At 37.7% G+C, this 17136-nt stretch overlaps 1 protein-coding gene across 7 annotated transcripts in view; it reads left to right on the top strand.

The window, feature by feature from the left end:
* EPS8 (EGFR pathway substrate 8, signaling adaptor) overlaps positions 1-17136 on the top strand; it is a 188473-nt gene that overhangs the window by 43297 nt on the left and 128040 nt on the right. For 4 of the 7 annotated variants that reach the window (XM_070049440.2, XM_089303877.1, XM_089303878.1 and 1 more), the window contains one exon: positions 14423-14493. The exons of 1 other annotated variant lie outside the window; for it this stretch is intronic. The gene's annotated coding sequence lies outside the window, so the exon portion shown is untranslated. Of the gene's footprint in view, positions 1-14422; positions 14494-14940; positions 15103-17136 lie in introns of all 7 variants that reach the window. 2 more of the 7 variants (XM_089303880.1, XM_089303881.1) reach the window with 1 other exon arrangement.

Raw genomic sequence — 17136 nt, 5'->3', positions numbered from 1 at the left:
TGAATGATTAACTTAGCTTTTAATGGCCAGTTGTATGGTATTTAGAGTTTTCCTTTCACATCAGTTCTTTGGAGAAGGTATAATGTTTGAAATAGTGGATGGTTCCGTTTTCAGGCTAATCCATGAAAGACTTTTAAATATATTTATTAACATCCATTATTATGTGGTTTACTTAAATTTCTGATTGCAGATCAGCCCTTAACCAATGCTCTAGCATTTGCTGTAATGTGTTATAATTACCTGCCTGTGTTTGAAAACAGCCTTCACCACTTAATGGCTATGTGGATTAACAAGTCATTCAAATTTTTGTTTCAATTTTCTCAACTCTAAAATTGGACACTTCTGCTACTTACCTCCATGTGATTGTTTTAAGAGTTAAGTGAGTAAAGCCCTTTTAAAGAGCATCTTTTTTTTTTTAATAGAAATATGTATTAAGATTCCTTCTCACTAGTGGTCTAAGCAGTGAATAGTAGCTATGAAGTACTCAAATAGTAGCTATAGCTTTTCCTATACGTCATTTCCGCCCATCATGGTTTTTCCTTGTATACCTAGACCTAGAACACTGTGGAAATTAGTAAGGAAAGAGGCAGAGGAATAAGGCACCATAAAGTATCTTCTAGAGTGAAGTAGCAGAAGGCTAGCCCTAGGTCACAAGTGCTATTAATGTATTTGTTCAGCTCTTTACTAGGTGAAAATTGCTTTTCGTTAGTCACTAACAAAGTTTTTGACCACAGTGTGTTGGTATAAATGAAATCATTTCATTAATCTAAGTTAATAGTAGCAAATTGTTTTGACAGTGGCCATTGCACCTTAAAGGAAAATGGGCATTACCCAAACACACTTCTGTTGTTGGCATTGTTTTTGTTGCCATTACAAAGAGAAGGGTAGGGCAGGCTTTATCATTTGTAGGGATAAAAGTCAAAAGAGAATGTGAGTGTCCAGCTAGGGTGGGATGTCCCCTTCCCATTTACTACTGCCCCAAATTGCAGATGGCCAATGTCCAGGTGAGAATGCTAGGATTTGTTTGGTACCTCAGTTGGGGGGCAAAAGCACCTCACTGAGTCACCCACTTAGAAGTTTCAAGTTGAGGATGGCTAATGCTACCCTCAACTGTCCTCCCTGCAACCCAGTTATTGGCCCTAGCAGGGCGATTGCTAAGGATAGAACTATACTACACAGAGATTCAAGAATGTAGTTATTATAAATTTCAAGGTAATAACCACAGATCAAGGTCATGGCCCTTTGGTGCTTAAGACCCTGTGCATGGCCATGAAACGTACTCTTGTGAAGAAAGCTTTTTCAGATGCACCTGTCTGGGCAGGTTCCCCACATAGGGACTCCAGTTCTGCCTGTGAATCAAACTTAAGGACAGCTCTCTATTGTTTAATTTCTAAGTTGCTGCCACTTTTTAACATACAGGTCTCCAAAAGGCATCATTTAAAAAAGGAGAATGTTACTTTCCCCCTATGATTTCTAGTCCACATAGATGCACCTGACATAATGACTTTAGACATCATGATGTATTAACTAACTCCATTTTTCTTAATTATCCTACAAGAGGGGTAGTATTGTTTCTATTTTACATTCCTGGGTTCTGTGGCTAAGCATGGTTGAAAAATACCTTTCCTAAAGTCATGCAGTAATTGACAGAGCTGACATTTAAATTTGGGCAAAACCATCTAACTGTTTAGCTTCAGCTATTCCTGGTAGCCGCTAATGAATTTTAGCATCAGGTCTACATGACACCTGTGTTCTGGTGGCAGCGTTATGGCACAAGAACTTTCCATTTAGTGAATTCAATGTGTGTACATGTAAGTGCTCCGTGTTTTTATGCCCTGTGCAAACTGCAGTCCTCAGTATGGATCTAGATCTTTATGCAATAAGATTGTATACCTACCAGTTTGATTTTTTTCCCCCAAGCTTTTGCTTCCAGGATATCAAGACTGCTTAGATTTCCTTCTTTGAGCATGATTTCCGTCCTCAATTTTGTCTCCTGTCATGTCAGTAACTTCTGTTGGTTCTGATTTCTCTATTGAAGGGTCACTGTGCGTCAGAGGGGGAAGGGATAAATGATGGACTCATATAAGGAATCTAATATTTTGGTATTTAAAAGCTCATCTAAAAAGCATCTAAATGACCTCAAGGGACCATTTACAGCTCCTTTCAAAAATTTTGTTTGTTAGTAGCCTTCTGTATTCTGTGTTCTCTGGAGGACAGAACCAATAGGTTGTCTAGGTATCTATATGGACCGATGGATGGAGGGGAGAACTGGCTCATGTAATTTTGGAAGCTGAGAAGTCCCATGATAGGCAATCTGCAAACTTGTAGCATCCATAATTTCAAATCTGGAAGCCTCAGGATCAGGGAAGCCTATGGTGAAACTCTGAGAACCAAGGCCAGAGGCCCAAGAGCCTGGAGGGCTGCTTGTGTTTGAGTCCCAGAGTACGAAGTCAGGAGACCTGGAGTTCCTGCTGTCCCTGAGCAAGAGAAGGGGGGAATCCTAGATTTGGAGAAAAGAATTCATGCTTCCTCTGACTTTCTGTCCCATCAAGGTCCTCAACCATTTGAATGGTGCCTGTCCACATTGAGGGTATGTCTTCCCCGCTCAGTTTACTGACTTCTATGCCCCTGTCTTCCAGAAACACCATCAGAGACACACCCTGAAGTAATGCTTTATCAGCTACCTAGGTATCCTTTAATCCAATCAAGTTGACTCCTAAAATTCACCATCAAACCTGTTCAAGAGACTCAGTGATGGAGAATGTGAACTCTATTGTTAGACAAACCTGGCTTAAATCTTGGGTCTTCTCATTGATTTTGGGACTTTGAACAAGTTTTGTAACCTTTTTAAGCCTCAGCATCTACTCACGTAAAATAGGACCAGTACTTCCAGGTTATTATGAAGGTCACATGAACAGGTAAGGTTCATGATGCTCTTGGCATAGTACCTGGCACTTAGAGTGCTGTCAATAAGTGTCAGCTACTGTTACAGCCTGAAGGCTCCAGGCTTGGAAAACTAACCCAAGGATATAGTCTGTGCTGAATTATAGTGATCTGTACAAGATACACGTACTCCATGGACTAAGGAGTAAGGGTAAGACCGAAGTGAAAGTCTCTTGGGATTCTGGTCCCAAGTGTTGTAGATTTATTTCCACCATGTTGTATTTATGGAATTCTTAGTGATATGATTAGTCCCTGGAGGGAAGATGTATACTTATGTGTGGATGCAAATATTTATTAGGCATCTGCTACTTCCAGGCATGTTGCAAGTGATGGTATTACAAAAACATAAGTAAGGCTGCCTCTGTCTCTTTGGAGTTTATATTCCAACCTTGAGACATATATGTAACTAAGTGACTTACGCAACTTGGGAGATGCTTTAAGCTATAAGTGAATTTGAAGGAAGCAGTTCTTTGTTACTTACATTCAAGGGTAAGAATTTTCTTATAGTAGGAGCATTATAAGTAAGTTTAATGAATTATTTTGATATTTTAGGGTATAGCATGATCCTTCGAATACCAACCACATTGAAAATATAATTTAACTTTGGATATTTAACTGAAAAAAGCCTATATATTTTTCTAACAATATGATTTATTTTCAAGCTTTATAACTTGGTCAAATAAGCTAGAGCTAAGTCTTTTTCTTTTTTTAAAGATTTTATTTATTTGAGAGGTGGATTTATAGACAGTGAGAGCTACAGAGAGAAAGGTCTTCCTTCTGTTGGTTCACTCCCCAGATGGCCACAATGGCTGGAGCTGCGCAAATCCGAAGCCAGGAGCCAGGTGCTTCTTCCTGGTCTCCCATGCGGGTGCAGGGGCCCAAGGACTTGGGCCATCTTCTGCTGCTTTCCCAGGCCACAGCAGAGAGCTGGATCAGAAGTAGAGCAGCCGGGATAGAACCAGCGCCCATATGGGATGCTGGTGCCATAGGCAGAGGATTAACCTACTGTACCACAGCGCCAGCCCCAGGGCTAAGTCTTACTGATTACAAAAATACTGTTCATAACTGTTTGAGAGGATATTTTAGCTCTCAGAGCTGATGTGTTTTCCAAGTGATCATTTTTGCTTATGGAAAATATTGTTGGAATTTGAGAAAAAGTAAGACTAATGTTAATTAACATAAAAATAATGACTAGCAGAATAATGATTAGATGTTGACAATTAGAAGATTAGCTACTAAACATCATCAGGAATAATTAGTGGCACCAGGAGCAGTGGTGGTGTGTGTGTGTGTGTGTGTATGTATGTATGTATGCTTCTGCAGTTTATACAAAAGATTAAAATATACCAAGTATATTTTATGTATAATAATTAAAATTTAAGTGTCATAACATTTTGTGGAAGAAATTACATTTCTTATATTACAGATGAAGGATCTAGAACTTGCTTGACATAATATAAAGCAATAGATGGTAGTACCAAAATAAAATTTTAGAACTTTTTTTTTTTACATTTTATAATTTTATGCTAACCATGACTGTTTCTTATCTAGCATGGTGGATAATATAATAAGCTAAAAATGCATTACATGCTTGAGGAATATTAGCCAGAATCTCCCATTTGTCTTTAATGTCAGGAGAAGTAAGTACAATCTTGGAAGCAATAAAAGAAATCTAAAGTTCTAATAATTTGGGGGCAATGTTTTGGCATAGCAGGTTAAGCCACTGCCTGTCACACTGGCATCCTATATGAGCACTGGTTCAAGACCCGACTACTCCATTTCTGAACCAGCTCCCTGTAGTACATCTAGGAAAGGGCAGAAGATGGCCCAATTCCTGGGCCCCATGCCTCCACAAAGGAGACCCAGATGGAGTGCCAAGCTCCTGGCTTCAGCCTGGCCCAACCCTAGCTGTTATAATCATTTATGGAGTGAGACAGGGGATAGAAGAAATTTTCTCAATCTTTCTCTCTGTAACTCTGCTTTCAAATAAATAAATATTAAAAAAATAAAGTCTACCAACTTGCTAGTAGTTTGAAACTGTCGTTACTTTTCAGAGAAGTTACTGTTTTCTTGGTACTAGCTGTATGTGATACATTACAGACATAACATTTTAGTGAAGCTATTGAGGAAAAATATCTACTGGTTGAGACATCAGTTAGCATTATTATTTAATCAAAACATTATTTTTCCTTGTGGGAACATCCAGTTAAATTTTAAATTGTTCTTTAAAGCATTTCTATTATAAACTTGAGGTACCATTTTTTTTTGATGTATCATGTTTCTTAGTTTTTTTTTTTAACTTAGTATTGTGGAAAATTTTAAGTATACAAAGTAACACAGAGAATATTCTAATAAGTGGCATATAGCTGTCATCTAACTCCAGCAGTTATTAACCCTTGGCCAATATTGTTTCATTCCATCCCCATTTTGTTCCCCTTCTTGGTGAAGCAAAGCAAAACTCAGGTATACCATGTCATTGTAAATATTTCAGTATGTTATAAAAGCTAAAATTACTGTCAAGACATAATTCTAATTTCATTATAGTGCCTAAAAGCCAATAATTCCTTAATAGCAGTGTTCAATTTGTCAGTGGTTTCATAAATTACTTTTTATATTTTGTTTAAACCAGTATCCTGATAATGTCGTTTATGACTCATTGATATGTTTAATGTCTTTTAAAATACAGATATTCTCCTTCAACTTTTATTCTTGCAATTTTGGGGGGTTATTTTTATTTCTATAAAGTGCAGAGTAATAGAAAGAAATTATGAGAGAGCAAGAGCGAGAGTGTGCGCGAGTTTGTTCACTCTATAGCTCGGCCATCGATCTGGTTCACTCCCCAGATGTTTACAACAGGCTGAAGCCAGGAGCCTGGAACTCAATCTTGGGAGGGATACAAGTACTAGAGCCATCACCTGCTGCCTGCCAGGGTGCATGCTAGCAGGAAGCTGGATCCCCAGCAGAGTAGCTGGGACTCTTAACTGGACACTCTGATATGGGATGTGGGTGTCCCCAGCAGCTACCTAACTCACTAAGCCGCAATGCAGGCCCCTTTTTGCAGTTTATTTATTGAAATTTGCCCTGTAGAATTTTCTATTGCCAGGTGTTGCTGGTTATCTCTATGTTGTATAGTTTAGCATGTTCCTCTAACCTGTGTATGTTATATAAATTGGTAGAAAAATCTGGAGGCATAACCAAGTTCAGATTCTTCTTCCCTGTTTCTTATTTCCTCTTTTATTCATTCTTTGCCTTCTTATCTTCCTTCTCTTGCCCTGCCCTTCCCTTCACTTCCTACTATTTGGGTGATATTTTTTCTTCCTTAAGGTGACATATAATACAAAGGTACTTCAGAAAGTTCATGGATAATGGAATTAAGAGATCAGTTTATTTTGGCACAATTTTTTTGAAATCCATGTGTATGAGGGTTCCACAAAGTTTGTGGAAAATGCATATTATGAAACAATAATGCATGCTTCCTTTCATGAACTTTTTTTTTATTCTTTTTTTTTTTTTTTTTTTTTGACAGGCAGAGTGGACAGTGAGAGGGAAAGAGAGAGAAAGGTCTTCCTTTTTGCCGTTGGTTGGTTCACCCTCCAATGGTTGCCGCGGCCGGCGTGCTGTGGCCAGTGCATTGCGCTGATCAGAAGCCAGGAGCCAGGTGCTTCTCCTGGTCTCCCATGCGGGTGCAGGACCCAAGGACTTGGGCCATCCTCCACTGCACTCCCAGGCCATAGCAGAGAGCTGGCCTGGAAGAGGGGCAACTGGGACAGAATCTGGCACCCCGACTGGGACTAGAACCCGGGATGCCGGCACCGCACGTGGAGAATTAGCCTATTGAGCCGCGGCGCTGGCCCATGAACTTTTTGAATACCCTCATGTGTGGTTGTTTTCCCTTGTTTGATGCCAGCTGCTATTATGACTAATACTTTAATTCATTAAGGATTGCAAAGTGTGATATATTGTTATTTTGTCTCTCTTTATTTAGAATGCTTCTATAAAGAAAAACTTCCCCTCATTTACATTTTGAGTATCTAATTAATTATATAGTTTGTATAAAAAACAGACTAAATCCTTTATACTCAGTATCTGGATTTTTATTTACTGATTTTTAAAAATTTATTTGGGAGACAGGAAGAGAGAGGGAGGGATAGAGAAAGAGAGCAACAGAGCGAGTATGTGTGCACATTTTCATCCAGTGGTTCACTCTCTAAATACCCACAGTAACATGGCTGAGGCTGCAGCCAGGGCCAGAGCCAGGAGCTAGGATCGTGATCCAGGTGTTTGATGTAAATGGCAGGAACCCAGTTACTTGAGCCCTCTCTGCTGCATCCCAGGATCTGTGCTGTCAGGAAGCTGGAGTTGGGAATTGAAGCCATGTATTCCACGGTGGGACATGGGTGTCTACTAAGCTAAGTTGCACCCAGTTTCTGAGCTGTTAAAGGAAGGAGTCAATTGGAAAATTTTGACATATGTATAGAAAATGGAGGGAGACTGTGAGTGGTCTTCAAAAGGTCATGAAATATGTCTAATATGAAAAATGCATGGATTTCAAAATTTTTTCACATCAAAATAATCTTTTAATTTATTTTCCATGAACTTTTAGAAGTTTCCTCATATAGGGGAAATCCTAAACAGGTATTGATAAATGAGCAGAAGTGGAAGGTAATTTGTTTTAAAGGAGTATTAAACAATTCTAATACTTAACAAACATCAATGTGTTAGGTTTTTGAGAAGTCTACTTTGTATAAGCCAGTTAACATGGTGAGGTATTTAGCTAATCCTTAAGTACATAATGGTTAAGAGCATGAGCTTTGAAGACATTCTTCCTGTTTTCAGATTTTGATTCTTACCATTATCACTTTGGATAAGTTGTGTAATGTCTGTATGTGTAAACATAAAACATAGCTCATCTATCAAATCAGGGTGATAATACTACCTCTCTTATAGGGTGGTTGTGTGCATTGAGGCAGTCATAACACTTTGAGCATTTAAAGAAATGCTTGGTATTTAGTAAGCTCTTGGCAACTGCTGTTGCTGTTGTCATTATTTTTCTTTGTAGAAAGAAGAAAAGGAACTTCTGATGTTTGATTTTGTTTTTTCAAATCTGTCACAAAGTCTTGGTTTTGGTGTATTCGATCTCACCATTTTCATGTATTCCAGATTTGGTAAGGTCACATCTTGCAATCTTGACTGAATTAAAGAATCTAAGCTTTGAATATCCTTAGATGGAGAGACAACCAAGTGTTCGGTATGCTTATACCTCTATTACTGTACCAAATATGTTCAAGTTTATCTATATGTGTGTAGCATTTTCCATTCAAGTGTGTGCTTTTTGAGGGAAGAGATTCACCCTATATTGTTATGTTTAATACCGCTTGGTACAAGGATACTTCAAATAGTTTGTGAAAAACAGATTTAAAATATAAGTTCATTTCGGTGCCAAAAATTTTTTTAAATCCATGCAAGAGAATAGGTTTCAAAATTTTGTGTACCAAAAGAAACTTACCTTTAATTTTAATTTTCCAAAACTTTTTGAAATACCCTCATGCCAGTTATGGGACCTATGCTGCCTACTATTTGTTCCATTAACTGTGCTAACATCTCTTCTGTCATGTTTGTCTAGGATATGTTTTTCAGATTCACAGATGAGTAAATAACCTGGCCATCTAGCTACATGATTTAAAGTACATTTCTTTAAATATGAAGTTTTTTTGTATTTTTAACTATTTGAGATGATAATTTCTTACAAGCGTTGAGCACTTCCAGGCTTATAAGAGAATATAAATTCATCATTTTACATACTGCTTATTTGAATTATAGTATTGTGTCTCTGTGGAGGCTGATATATGCTTGGTTTGTGGTTCTACATCACATATTCTCAAGATGCTTTATCAGTTTTCTTTGTATCTTATGTCTCATTTTTTTAAGCTACCAAATTGTTTTGATTATGTCCTCAACCTTAGTTTCCTAAAGATTAAGAAAGATCAAAACCAATAATGAAAACATCTGTGACTACAATGCAGGTTAAACTCACCAACCCTCTGACATCTACTTAGCAACCATGGATGTTTTATGCTTGTGACACTGTGGAAGTATTGTTCATGCGTAGTCTGTAGGCAAGTGAGATTTTCTTAGGGAAGGATCTCTATAATCCTTACCTTCTGTGGGTTCAGAGATATTTATGGATTCAAATCTGATCTCCCCTACTCTAAAGTCCATTTTCATTGCTGCTACACTCATGTAACAAAGAAGTTAGCACTGTTTATTAGACTCCTTTTTTTTTTTTTTTTTTTTGACAGAGTTAGACAATGAGAGAGACAGACAGAGAGAAAGGTCTTCCTTCTGTTGGTTTCACCCCCCAAATGGCTGCTACGGCCAGCGCGCTGTGCCGATCCAGTCAGGAGCCAGGTGCTTCCTCCTGGTCTCCCAAGTGGGTGCAGGGCCCAAGCACTTGGGCCATCCTGCACTGCTCTCCCAGGCCACAGCAGAGAGCTGGACTGGAAGAGGAGCAACCAGGACAGAATCCAGTGCCCCAACCAGGACTAGAACCCGGGGTGCCGCTGTGGCGCTGGCCCTATTAGACTCCTTTAAAATGATGTGGTATAGGCACTTTGGTTTAAAGCGAACTCTGTCCTTGACCTATTATTGGTATTTTGCTCTATCCTAGTTTAAAAAAATACGCACTTGGAGATTCCTTAAATATCTAATGGGTAAGTACATATTCAAAATGTGTTTTACAAAACACTACATCTGTAGCAAAACTGATACATATAGGCATTTCTTTGTTTTTTGTTTTTTTGTTTTTTTTTCATTTCCTTTGGGTAAATTCTGTGTTTTTTTTTTTAATTTATTTTTTATTTAGTAAATATAAATTTCCAAAGTACAGTTAATGGATTACAATGGCTCCCACCCCCCATAATTTCCCTCCCACTCACACCCCTCCCATCTCCTGCTCCCTCTCCCATTCCATTCACATCAAGATTCATTTTCAACTATCTTTATATACAGAAGATTGATTTAGTATATATTAAGTAAAGATTTCATCAGTTTGCACCCACACAGAAACACAAAGTGTAAAATACTGTTTGAGTACTAGTTATAGCATTACTTCACATTGGACAACACACTAAGGACAGATCCCACATGAGAAGTAAGTACACAGTGACTCCTGTTGTTGACTTAACAATTTTTTTTTCATTTTCGATTCTCTTTATATACAGAAAATCAGTTTAGCATACATTAAGTAAAGATTTCAACAGTTTGCTCCCACACAGAAACATAAAGTGAAAAATACTGTTTGAGTACTAGTTATAGCATTAAATCTCAATGTACAGCACACTAAGGACAAAGATCCTACATGTGCACAGTGACTCCTGTTGTTGACTTAACAAATTGACACTCTTGTTTATGGCCTCAGTAATCACCCTAGGCTCTTGTCATGAGCTGCCAAGGCTATGGAAGCCCCCTGAGTTCACTGACTCTGATCATATTTAGACAAGGCCATGGTCAAAGTGGAAGTTCTCTCCTTCCTTCAGAGAAAGGTACCTCCTTCTTTGATACCCGTTCTTTCCACTGGGATCTCACTCGTGGAGATCTTTCATTTAGGTTGTTGGTTTTTTTTTTTTTTTCTCCCCCAGAGTATCTTGGCTTTCCATGCCTGAAATACTCTCATGGGCTTTTCAGCCAGATCCTCATGTCTTAAGGGCTGATTCTGAGGCCAGAGTGCTGTTTAGGACATCTGCCATTCTATGGGTCTGCTGTGTATCTCACTTCCCATGTTGGATCGTTCTCTCCCTTTTTTATTCTATCAGCTAGTATTTGCAGACACTGTTCTCGTTTATGTGATCCCTTTGGTTCTTAGTCCTATCATTATGATCAATTGTGAACAGAAATTGATCACTGGGACTAGTGAGATGGCATTGGAACATGCCACCTTGATGGGATTGAATTGGAATTCCCTGGTATGTTTCTAACTACCGTTTGAGGTAAGTCAGCTTGAGCATGTCCCGAATTGCACATCTCTTCCCTCTCTTATTCCCACTCTTATATTTAACAGTGATCACTTTTTAGTTAAGTTTCAGCACTTAAGAAGAATTGTGTATTGATTACAGTATTCAACCAAAAGTATTAAGTAGAACAAACAAAAAAAATACTAAGAGGGATAACATATTAAGGTGCTCAACAGCAGTCAGGGTGAGGGCTGATCAAGTCACTGTTTCTCATAGTGTTCATTTCACTTTAACAGGTTTCCTTTTTGGTGCTCAGTTAGTTGTCACCTATCAGGGAGAACAAGTGGTATTTGTCCCTTTGGGATTGGCTTATTTCACTCAGCATAATGTTTTCCAAATTCCTAACAGGGATCACTTTTCAGTTAAAATTTAAACACCTAAGAATAATTGTGTGTTAATTACAGAGTTCAACCAATGGTACTAGAACAAAAAAATACTAAAATGGATAAAGTATTACATTGTACATGTTTGTTTTTTTTATTTTTTAAAAATTTTAGCTCCCACATAAAAGGGAGACCATGCAGTATTTGTCTTTCTGTGTCCAACTTATTTCACTTACCATGATGTCTACCAGTTGCAGCCATTTTGATACAAATGATAGAATTCCATTCTTGTTTATGGTTGAATAATATTCTGTGTATATATTCTACATTTTATCTATTCTTCTGATGATGGACACCTTGAGTGATTCCATATTTTGGCTATTATAAATGGTGCTGTTGTAAACATGGCAGTGCAGGTATGTCTTTGATGCAATGTGTTCATGTCTTTTGGGTAGATACCCAGTAGTGCGATTGCTGGATCAAATGGCAAGTCTATTTCTGGTTTTTAAGGAAATTTCCATACTGTCTTAAACAGCTATTGCACTAATTTATATTCCCTTCAACAGTGTGTAAGATTTCCCTTTATTCACATCCTTGTCAGTGTTTGTTGCTCTCAGTCTTTTGGATAAGAGTCATTCAGACAGGGGTGAGGTGATTATTATCTCATTTTAGTTTAGATTTGCATGTCCCTGATGAATAGTGATGTTGAGTATTCTTTCTTGTATTTGCTAGCCATTTATATTTCTTCTTTTGAGAACTGTCTGTGAGGTCCTTGGCCCTTTCTTAACTGCAATGGTTTGTTTTGTTGTTGTTGTTTTTTATTTCCTAATATATTCTGGATATTAATCCTTTGTTGGATAAGTAGCTTGAAAATGTTTTTTCCCATTCTGTTGGAAGTCTTTTCATTGTGTTGATTGTTTCCTTTGCTGTGCAGAAGCTTCTGAAGTTGATATAATCCCATTTGTCTAGTTTTGCTTTTGTTGTCTGTGTTTGGGGATATTATCTAAGAAATCATCACCTACACCAATGTCTTGAAGTGTTTCCTCTACATTTTATTCTAGCAGCTTTATAGTCTCAGGTCTTAAATTTAAGTCTTTGGTCCATCTTGAATTGATTTTGTAAATGGTGAGAGGTAAGGATCTAATTTCATGTTATTACATATATACACCCAGTTTTTCCAGCACAATATATTGAATAAATTATCCTTTCTCCAAAGTATGGTGTGCACATTTTTGTCAAAAATCAGTCGGCTATATTTATGTGGATTAATTTCTGGGATCCGTTTTGCTTTATTGGTCTGTGTGTCAGTTTTTATGCTAGTTTTAATTACTATAGGTTTATAATATGCTTTGAAGTCTGTTATTGTCTCTATTTTCTTTTTTTTTTTTTTGGTTAGGATCGCTTTGGCTATTCTTGGTCTTTTGTGATTCCATATGAATTTTATGATTTTTTAAAATAATTTTATAAAGAATGTCATTGGTATTTTGATAGGGATGGCATTGAATCTGTAGATTGCTTTAAGTAGTATAGTTATTTTAATTATATTATAAACTGTGAACAAAGCATCTTTACATTTGTTGTGTCTTTAATGATTTCTTTCATCAATATTTTATAATTTTTATTATAGAGATCTTTCGTTTATTTCTAAATATTTGATACTTTGGGTGGCTATTGTGAACAGAATTTCTTTCTTTCTTGATTCCCCTTTTGGCAAGTTCATCATTGGCATATAAAATCTATTCTTTTTTATATGTTTATTTTGTAACCTAGAACTGTACTGAATATGTTTGTCGGCTCTAGAAGTTTTTTAAAAAGATTTATTTATTTATTTGAAATGTGTAGTAACAGAGAGGGAGAGACAAAGACAGAGATCTTCCATCCACTGGTTCACTCCCCAAATGGCCATAATGGCCAGGGCTGGCCAGACTGAAGCCAGGAGCCAGGTGTTCCATCTGGGTCTGCCATGTGGGTGCAGAGGCCCAAGTGCTTGGGCCATCTTCCCAGCCTTCCCAGGCACATTAGCAGGAAGCTAGATAGGAAGTTGGGCAGTGGAGACTCCAGCTGGTACCCCATGGGATGCTGGCTCTGCAGCAACAGTGTAACTCATTATGCCACAGCACTGACCCCAGGTCTGACAGGTTTTTGGTGAAATGTGTAGGTTTTTCTATGTACAACATCATGTTATCTGCAAATGTGAATATTTTGTCTTCCTCCTTTCCAATTTGAAGCTTTTTATTTCTTTCTCCTCCGTAATTTCTCTAATACGTTCAATACTATATTGAATAAAAGTGGTGATAAGGAACATCCTTTTATTCCAGATATGAGGGGAAATGCTTTCAACTTGTCCCTGTGCAGCTTGTCATACATAGCCTTTATAATTTTGAGATTTTCCTTATATAGTGAATTTATGGAGGTGTTTTTTTTTTTTTATCATGAATGGATTTTGAATCTTTGCTTTATATCTTTGTCAAACAAATGAATTACATACTACTATAGTTTTAATCTGTGACTATTTTAAAATATATGAGAGTGAATTTGAATATATTTTCATTTGATTATTACTTATAGCTCTTGCCTATTTTCCTGCTAATCTATGGTCTTTTTACTTTTTATTTGTTGAACTCTTTATTTAGTGGAGTGTTAAGCCTTTGATTATAATGGAAATTAAATATATTTGATATGTAAAAAAGAAAAAAGTGTTTTACAACTTTTAAGTTGAAAAAATTTAAATTACAACAAATATCCTGGTTACTATGTTTATTTATAGGTTCCCAACTGAATATATATACCAAGCTACATATAGCAAATAAATGAAAATGCTTATTTTACCAATAATTTATAAAATGCCATAATATACCTAAAAGATGCAAAATAAAAAGATGTTTAGTGTTGAATATGGACTCAAATTTTATGATCTTAGTTTGTTCAGTACTGGCCAGAGTTCCTGTGAGGAGTAAATCAGATAGCGTTACCAAGTGATGTGCCTTTCACAGTATTTGATCCTTGGTGATCTCTTTCCTCTTTGTCATCTCCATCCATATCATTTTTAATCTATATGAAAAGAGAGCACAACAGGGTAAGAGAGAATGAAGCAGTCATATTGTACTTCAGTGAATATTTTATGTTTTCTTGTATTTTTACATATAGGACACCTTATCATAGTCCTCACTGGACAGAAGTGGAAACATAAGAATTGGACCTGTTTTTTCTTTTTTGAGGTAAGTTCATTTGTAGAAAAATTAGTAAATTTTAAGCAGTCAGCTGCATCTTAGAAACTTTAACATTTGCACATATGCAGGGAAATATTGCAGATATCTGAAATGCTGGTAGTGGGGAGTGGTGTCTCGGTGCATGGAGCTCCCTGCCAGGACCTGTGTCCCATTGCAGGTGCCCTCGGTTTTCTGGCCCCGGATCCCTGTTGCCTCTGTGCTTGTTTTTAAAGAGGGAATAACGATGAGGCTGTTTGTTCTACGTACCTCCTGGGTTACATGTTGTGAGAATAAATTGAGTTCATGGACCTGAAAGTGTTTTACTAGGAAAAATGTAAAGTAAAGGCATTAAAATTATGAGCTTTCATAATAAAATGAATGAAGATTAGCAGGTACCTGTAGGGGATCTTTCAAGCATGACATTTTTGACTGTTATTAAATCTGCTTCTACTGTAGCACCAGTAGGACAGGGTCATCTTGTTTCTGAGAACTTGGAAAACAATCAAGAGTAGGAAGAAGAAGAGGAAGAAGCAGCAGAGAAGGAAAGCAAGCCAAAGGCTTGGCCTTTTTTAGGACTACATGTATGTACAAGGAGAGACTTAAAGATGTTGTTCATCTGTAAGTGAATTGCCATTTAAAATCCATTTACAGCATTTTCAGTTATTAACTGAATAATTTATAGTTATTAATCTGCTTATATTATTTTTACATTCCTTGCTGTGGAAATAAGCCTAGTTTTGAATGTTTCCTTTTTCTTGTTTTCAGCCATTCATCTATATACGTTGACATATGTGGTATGGTGCTTGGTAAAACAAAATGGGTGTTTCTTCTGTCTTCATTAATTTTTGTTTGTTTGGTCTTCTTTAAAAAATTAACTCTTAAAAAGATATTTTTTTGTTTGAAGGGGAGAGACCCTTTCACTCCCCAAATGCCCACAGTTGTTGGAGCTGGGCTGAGGATGGGCTGGAGCAGAGCCAGGAACTCAGTCCTAGTCTGCTACGTGTGAGTGGCAGAGACTCAATTACTTGAGCCATCCCTGCTGCCTCCCAGGGTTTGCACTGGTAGGATGCTGGAGTCACGAGCGAGAGCAGGGGACATCTTAATTGCTAGACTAAACACCTGCTGTTTTTCTTTTTTAATTTCCTTTATTTCTGTTGGTATTCTTCTTCTACCCACCAAGCACATGTCTTCTTATCTCTGGGCTGAATCTTTTTTTGCATATCTTCCTATTCTGTTAAAGGTGCTAGGACTATATTTGGAATTAATGTATTGTCCTCCCCCTGCCAAGTCACTATGTTTTGGGCAAGAAATACTGCTCATATAGTAGTAAAATTACCTTCTATCTTCGTATACTCTACTATTTAGTTATTTCCCCATTCCAATGTGGTGGTTGTTACTGTGCAGTGAGATAGTCTGGTGATCTTTTATCTAAAGTTGCAGCTATTATCTCTATATTTTAGTTTAGAAAAAATATGTTTTTCTCATGCAATTTACTATTCAGTTCCTTGCTTGTTGACCAATGCGGCTGCATTAGGGGCCTTTAATGATGACTGGCAACACGCACTTTAGTCCTCAGAGCTAGGGCAACAGTTTTAATTCTCCTGATATCTACTTAGCCTGTAAATTATTGCTTGGCTGAATCATCTGGCAACCACTTTTGTACTTTTTATACTATTGCAAATCATTTGAGAAATGTTTGTTACTTAGTAAACAACTTATTTAGTTATGCCTAGGAAGCACTTCGTTGGCTTCCACAAAAAACGGTGGTGAAGCCCAGAGAAACAGGTGTAGGGGACTTTCACCAATTACTTTTCTTTGAAGGTTTTTATTTAATTGATTCAAATTTCTTATGTATAGCTTTTAGGAATATAGTAGTTCTTCCCCCCATTCTTGCCCTCCCACCCCCACTCCCATCCTACCTCCTACTCCCTCTTCCATTCCATTCTTCATTAAGATTCATTTTAATTGACATTATAGACAGAAGGCCAACTCCATACTAAGTAGAGAGTTCAACAGTTTTTACCCACACAGACACACAAAGTGTAAAGTACAGTTTGAAGATAAGTTTTACTGTTAATTCTCATAGAACACCTCATTAAGGACAGAGGTCCAACATCGGGAGTAAGTGCACAGTGACTCCTGTTGTTGATTTAGTAGTTAACACTCTTATTTCTGAAGTCAGTGACCACCTGAGGCTCTTTTTTTTTGAACAGGCAGAGTTTGACAGTGAGAGAGACAGAGAGAGAAAAGTCTTCCTTCTGTTGGTTCACCCCCAAAATGGCCACTACGGCCAGCGCACTGCAATGATCTGAAGCCAGGAGCTAGGTGCTTCCTCCTGGTCTCCCATGTGAGTTCAGGGCCCAAGCACTTGGGCCATCCTACACTGCCTTCCCGGGCCACAGCAGAGCTAGACTGGAAGAGGAGAAACTGGGACAGAATCTGGTGCCCCAACCGGGACTAAAACCTGGAGTACTGGTGCCACAGGCGGAGGATTAGCTTAGTGAGCCATGGCACCGGCCACCTGAGGCTCTTGACATGAGCTGCCAGGGCTATGGAAGCATTTTGAGTCTGCAAACTCAGGGCCACATGCAAAGTGGAAGTTCTCTCCTCCCTTCAGAGAAAAGTACATCCTTCTTTGATGGTCCCTTCTTT

Source organism: Oryctolagus cuniculus, chromosome 9 (assembly GCF_051225735.1).
Source record: "Oryctolagus cuniculus isolate XC-2025 breed Fujian yellow rabbit chromosome 9, ASM5122573v1, whole genome shotgun sequence".
Taxonomy (NCBI): Eukaryota; Metazoa; Chordata; class Mammalia; order Lagomorpha; family Leporidae; genus Oryctolagus; species Oryctolagus cuniculus.
The sequence above is the reverse complement of the archived record's forward strand: the minus strand, read 5'-3'. Positions and strand labels throughout refer to the sequence as shown.